Source organism: Mustela lutreola, chromosome 7 (assembly GCF_030435805.1).
Source record: "Mustela lutreola isolate mMusLut2 chromosome 7, mMusLut2.pri, whole genome shotgun sequence".
Taxonomy (NCBI): domain Eukaryota; kingdom Metazoa; phylum Chordata; class Mammalia; order Carnivora; family Mustelidae; genus Mustela; species Mustela lutreola.
Window position 1 is genome coordinate 67,483,374 of NC_081296.1, and position 6,000 is coordinate 67,489,373.

A 6,000-nucleotide genomic window follows, 5' to 3' on the forward strand; every position below is an offset into this window, starting at 1 on the left:
TTAATCTTCTGGAGGGCAGAGAGCTGTCTATTATTCCCTCCCCAGCCCTACGTCTACACAAGTAATAGTACTCAAAAGCTGTTATGATACCATTCCTTGGTAGTACTATGACAAATTCTTATTAAATAAAGTTGTAACACCATAGTTCATGGTCTGTTGTTTATACTTCATCACATTTCCACCCTGACGTACTCAAAACGTTTTTATTAGTCATAAAATTATCTAATGACATTTGTGTTCTTTACAGTTATTTCCTATTTAAAAGACATAGATCTTTGGGCGCCTGGGTGGCTCAGTGGGTTAAGCCGCTGCCTTCGGCTCAGGTCATGATCTCAGGGTCCTGGAATCGAGTCCCGCATCGGGCTCTCTGCTCAGCAGGGAGCCTGCTTCCTCCTCTCTCTCTCTCTCTCTGCCTGCCTCCCTGCCTACTCGTGATCTGTCTGTCAAATAAATAAATAAAATCTTTAAAAAAAAATTTAAAAAATTAAAAAAATAAATAAAAGACATAGATCTTTAAAAATTAGTTTGAATTCTACTGAAACAAAATAAAGAGGAAAAGAACACAATAAACTAAAATAACAGAACTTAATCCTAAAAACACAAATTCATTTTATTATCTAGTAAGCATGTGAATTCTGCCGCATATAATAATCTCAAATAGCTGATTTAAAGGAAGAGTTTGAGAATTTCAAGCATAAAACACAAAGGTAATGGAATATTATTTGGCAACAAAAGGGAACAAAGTCCTGACACATGCTACTACAAAGATGAACCTTGAGAGCATGTTAAGTGAAAGAAGCCAGTCACAAAAGACACATTATTTCAGGATTCCCTTTGTACGCAATACCTGGAATAGACAAATCTATAAAGACAGAAAATAGATTAGTGGTTGCTAGGGGCCAGGAGAAGGGCTGATTGGAGAGTGACAGCCTAAGGGTGCTTCTTTTTGGAGTGATGAATTACATAGTGGTGAAAGCTGTACAACTCTGAGTATATGAAAAATCACAGAACTGTACACTTCAAAAGGGTGAGTCTTTTGTAATGTGAATTATATTGCAATAAAGTTGTTACTTATAAATAAATAAATGAAATGCAGCCACTAGCTAACCACAATCAAAGTCTCCCTGGAAAAGGAAATCATGAAAGTCACTGATTGGAAAAGTAAGCTGGTTACCTGTGATTTCAGAGAACTCAACCTACTAATTTCATCTCCAAATCCTAGCAACAAGTACTCCAACATGAAACTAGACAGTGTATGAATCAAATGATTTGGCCACAGCTGGCTGTAAACTAAAATAGTGAGTGCCTTCTTGGGCTCTATCACTCCTAAACTGTAGGGGGCTTCCACCCTAGCTGATTACGGAAGTAGTAGTTTTCATCAGCAAGCTCAAGAAGGAATGTCAAAATAGGATGACACTTGCCTGGACGTTCTACAAAAGCCTGAAAGACCACAGTGGGTGTCCCCTACACACTCCTAAGTATGTGCACGTGTTAGGCTATCCCCATATAACACCAACAAGCAGCAAGGACCATTTACCCATATCCCAACTTGCTTCACATAAACTGACATACTATCAAGCTCTTAGATCTCATTTCCTTAAGAGGACAAATAAAGCCCTCAAACGGCTCCCACTCGAGCTCAACCAGCCCCCGCCCTGACCCACCCCACCCCCAAACCCACACACGTGTTAGCCCGACACCGCCCCACCGGGTCCCACGTGCACCTGGTCTAACACACTCCCCACGTGTGGGCGCCCCACGGGCTTCCTCGGCTATCTGAGGTCACGGCGTGACCCCGGGTCTCTAGAGGTATGAGAGGGGAAAGGACGAGGCCCAAGTCCCTGAAGTCCCAACCCTACGGGGAGTGTCCACACCCATCCTCCCCACTAACCCCAACAAATCCAAGGGCCGGGGGCGACGGCCCCTTTAAGACGCGGCCCAGTCGTCGCCTGCAGAGAGGGGCGCAACGGGGCCTACACAACCCCCCCCTCCGTTCGCCCGCCCACGTCTAGTCGCCTCACCTCGGGCCGCCGGGCCCCGCCGCCGCGGCGGCGGCGGAGGGGGGGCGGGGTGCGGGCGGGGTCCGAAGGGGGGGGTCGCCCCGCCGACGGTGGAGCCGCGGTTCGCTCTCTGAGGCCGGGTGACGGTGACTGCGTTGGGCGTGGACGCTCCTAGCTCGCTCCCTCGGCGGCTCCTGGGACCCCAAGATGGCGGCGGCGCTGAGGCGGCTGCGGGCGCTGGGCCGGCGGCGGCGGCGGCCACTTTCACTCACTGAGAGGAGCGGAGCAGGGACACGGGGAGCCATGGCGGGGGGGAGGAGAGGCGCCATAGCCAGGCCAGAACAATCGAGCCGCTACTCAGCTAGCTTATCCCCGCCCCGCCCACGCTCACAGATCGTCGCCAGCCCGTGGCCTCCCGCAGTGCCGCTGCCGTCGGCCTCGTGCAGCTCGCACCCCGCAGCTGCCGCCTGACGCCCAGTGCGGACTGGGGTTCGGGGGGGGAGACCCTGATCCATGCCATCTGAGTGCAGATTGGTCGGGGCTGGGACTGGCGAAGATTGCCGAAAGGCGGCGGGGAGGAGGAGGAGGATGTCATCGCTAGAGTGAGCAAGCAGATCTCGCGGGAGCAAATGTCGCGAGACCTCTCCAGTCCTGCAACCGCCAGAGAAAGGTTACTTTCCCCGGAAGTAACGTCAATCGAAACGGCCCGGGATCCTGGGAATGTTCGTTTCCGCAGGCAGGTGGTGGGAGGGTGCTAGTCGTTTGTTTATTAGGGGGGTCACTGAACACTGAGATCACTTGAGGAAAAGGTTAGGATCGGGTATATTTTATCCTCTTTGTGGCCACTTTGGGCGGGGTTGTAGATCGTTGGGAAAGTGCCTGCCATGTAGAGCCGCTCAATCAGTACAGAAAGTTTTGGGCTCCCCTTTACAGTTTAGAGGCCAAGACCACAATGCTGTGGCATAGTTAGGCAAATGGCTAAGTGAAAGTTTCAGGATTCAAGGACTTGGGAACACACAGACCTGTCTACGGAAATGTCTTCCTGTTCTCTGTTCTCACACCCACCCATCCCATTCAGCCTGATTTGTCTGTGCCAACTCCACAGTTCAAGCCCCTCCCCCGCCCGCTACCCACATTTACTGAAGTTAGTGAGATTCAGTTACCAGGATTTGTGATTAGAAGTACCTAGTGTAAATCCTAACTGAAGATAAGCATTAGAATTTAAGTTAACTACGCTACAGTGTTTCAGTTCCCTCACATTTAATGCTTTAATTCATTTCCATCTGGTCCTTAGCATATAAGGAAAACGGCGTTTCCAATAAGGTCATTCACACTCTTCTTGTGCTAAATTTACGCACAAAAGTTAATTTTGCTTAAAGGTGAAAATACAGATAGAACCCTTTGTGGAAAAACGAAGAGGCTATAAGAAAACACACAAGTGTCTGTTCGTTCTGGGCGGTAGAGGAGAATAAACTAGAAATTAAAGTGATTGGTGTATTATATGAGAAGGGTGGGAATGAGGGAGGAATGGGAACAAGGTTAATGGGATTGAGGACAATGTGGCACATATTGTCCTATAAGGACTTTTTAAACCATAGTTACGTTTCATATACCCCAAAAAATAAACACCTAAAACCAACTAGGATAGTATTTGAGTAACAATGAGCTGACAGTAGCGTAAACAAAAAGGAAAAGAAGAAAGGGAATAAAGTCAGTAAGCCCTTAATGGGACCAAGATGTAGAATCTTTTAAAGTTCAGGTGCAGGGGCGCCTGGGTGGCTCACTCGGTGAAGCATCTGCCTTCAGCTCAGGTCATGATGCTGGAGCACTCCATAGGGAGCCTGCTTCTCCCTCTCCCTTTGCTGCTCCCCCAGCTTGTTCTCGCTCTCTCTATCAAATAAATAAAATCTTTTAAAAAATAAAGTTCATGTGTAGGTTGACTCTTGTAATTTCTTTTCTATTGCTGTGCTAACAAATTACCACAAATACAGTGGCTTAAAATTACACAAACTTACTATCTTAAGTTCTATAGATCAGAAGACTGAAATACGTCCCAAACTGGGCTAAAATCAAGTTGTTGGCTGGGCGGCCTTACTTCTGACACACTGTAGAAGAATGTTTTTCCTTTTCCAGCTTCCAGAGGCTCCTCACATTCTTTGGCTTCCAGTTCCAGACCCTCCCATCTGCAAAGCTAGGAATGAGAGGTTGGATGCTTCTCACATCATATCCAGCCAACTCTTACCTTTTCAGGATACTTGTGATTATATCAGGCACACCCATATAATCCAGAATAATCTCCCTATTTTAAAGTCAACTGATTAGTAACTTACATTCACCTGCAACCTTAATTCCCCTTTGCAATATAACCTAACATTCAAAGGTTCTACTGGACATCCTTGGGAAGAGGACTTTATTCTGCTCCCTGCGTATGTCCTAAAATTTCTGAAGTATAACTCCTATGGGTTTATCTGTGATTTTCATACTATAATCTAGCTTTTTCCAATGTCTAATATAGTCTTACTTTTTTTTTTTTTTAAGATTTTATTTATTTATTTGACAGAGAGAAATCACAAGTAGTCAGAGAGGCAGGCAGAGAGAGAGAGAGGGAAGCAGGCTCCCTGCTGAGCAGAGAGCCCGATGCGGGACTCGATCCCAGGACTCTGAGATCATGACCTGAGCCGAAGGCAGCGGCCCAACCCACTGAGCCACCCAGGCGCCCCTAGTCTTACTTTTTTTAATAGTTATTTTTTCCTTAGGAATAACTACACCCAACATAGGGCTCAAACTCATGGCTCCAAGATCAAGAGTCACATGCTTTTCTAACTGAGCCAGTCTGGCACTCCTATAGTCTTAGATTCTTGATTGAAAGTGTGTACATTCTTTGTCTCAGAGATTTAGTATATCATGTAAAATTTAATCCATGATTTCTTAGTAATTTGGATTTTTTAAACTTTCTTATTTAAATTCAGTTAGCAATTTTTGGTTTCAGAGGTGCAAGTCAGTGATGCATCAGTCTTATATAATACCCAGTGCTCATTACATCACATGCCCTCCCTAATGTTCATCACCCAGTTACCCTCATCCCTCCACACCCCCCTCTCCAGCAACCCTCAGTTTGTTTCCTATGATCAAGAGGCTCTTATGGTTTCCCTCTCTGGTTTCCTCTTGTTTTATTTTTCCTCTCTTCCCCTATGACCCTCTGCTTTGTTTTTTAAATTCCGCGTTCTGGGGCGCCTGGGTAGCTCAGTGGGCAGTGGGTTAAAGCCTTTGCCTTTGCTCAGGTCAGGATCCCAGGGTCCTGGGATTGAGCTCCACATTGGGCTCTCTGCTCAGCAAGGAGCCTGCTTCTCCCTCTCTCTCTCTGCCTGCTGCTCTGCCTACTTGTAATCTCTATCAAATAAATAAAATCTTAAAAAAAAAAATTCCATGTATGAGTGAGATCATATGATAATTGTTTTTCTCCATTGACTTATTTTGGTTAGCGGAATACCCTCTAGTTCCATCCATATCTTGCAGATGGCAAGATTTCAATTTTTTGATGGCTTTGTAATATCCATTCATACATATATATATATCACATCTTCTTTATCCATTCATCTGTCGATTACATCTGGGCTTTTCCAGAAATATCTTGTTTTATATTACAGTTCATTTTAACATTTTGTTTCTATCCAAATGGAGGAGTCTCTTTGGTTTTAATGTTGTTCACAATCATTCAATATGCAGTATTTAATTTTATTAGGGTAATGTTTAAAATGCATTAGAAAATAAAACCAACAATATTTTTTTAATTTTTTTTTAAATTTTATTTATCTATTTGACAGAGAGATCACAAGTAGCCAGAGAGGGAGGCAGAGAGAGAGGGGAAGAAGCAGGCTCCCTGCCGAGCAGAGAGCCCAATTCAGGGCTCGATCCCAGGACTCCAGGATCATGACCTGAGCCCAAAGCAGAGGCTTTAACCCACTGAGCCACCCAGGTGCCCTTAAATTTGTTTTTAATT

At 45.4% G+C, this 6,000-nt stretch overlaps 1 protein-coding gene across 3 annotated transcripts in view; it reads right to left on the bottom strand.

The window, feature by feature from the left end:
* Positions 1 to 2,515, bottom strand: part of INO80 (INO80 complex ATPase subunit) — a 139,309-nt gene extending 136,794 nt beyond the window's left edge. The window contains exon 1 of one of the 3 annotated variants that reach the window (XM_059181196.1): positions 2,022 to 2,515. The gene's annotated coding sequence lies outside the window, so the exon portion shown is untranslated. The remainder of the gene's footprint in view (positions 1 to 2,021) is intronic. The other 2 variants (XM_059181195.1, XM_059181194.1) reach the window with 2 other exon arrangements.
* Between the last annotated feature and the right edge of the window lie 3,485 nt (positions 2,516 to 6,000).